Source organism: Arachis ipaensis, chromosome B09 (genome assembly GCF_000816755.2).
Source record: "Arachis ipaensis cultivar K30076 chromosome B09, Araip1.1, whole genome shotgun sequence".
Classification (NCBI taxonomy): domain Eukaryota; kingdom Viridiplantae; phylum Streptophyta; class Magnoliopsida; order Fabales; family Fabaceae; genus Arachis; species Arachis ipaensis.
Genome location: NC_029793.2, coordinates 13,799,190 through 13,799,572, shown reverse-complemented (window position 1 = coordinate 13,799,572; position 383 = coordinate 13,799,190). Strand labels below are relative to the sequence as shown.

General features: G+C 30.5%; 1 protein-coding gene across 1 annotated transcript in view; it reads left to right on the top strand.

Annotated features, from left to right (window-relative positions):
* LOC107618919 (F-box/kelch-repeat protein At3g23880-like) overlaps positions 1-383 on the top strand; it is a 21,102-nt gene that overhangs the window by 9,953 nt on the left and 10,766 nt on the right. The gene's annotated exons all lie outside the window — the stretch shown is intronic.

Sequence of the window (383 nt, the reverse complement as noted above, 5' to 3'; positions counted from 1 at the left end):
GTAAGGATGGTAGTGGGGCGATAGGGGCAGGGTTTTGCCCTATCTGACCCTGCCGCGTCCTCCTTTTACTCCAGTACTATCCGCCTCACCCTTACCCGCAAGTAGTAGGGTGTTTTATCCTAACCCGTCCTCGCGAATATCCGTCCCATCCCTATAAAAATTAAATAACATTTTAATTTTTACATATTTAAAATTAAAATAAAAACTTAAAATTCATACTTAAATTAAAATGCAAACATAAGATTCATACAATATCAAATAACTTAAAATAAAAAAAATTAATATTTAATGACTACAAATTTAACACCATAATAAAAAAATTACATCCTTAAATATAAGAGTTTTCAAATTTTTAATCCTTATTCTTAATCATTTTTCAGATC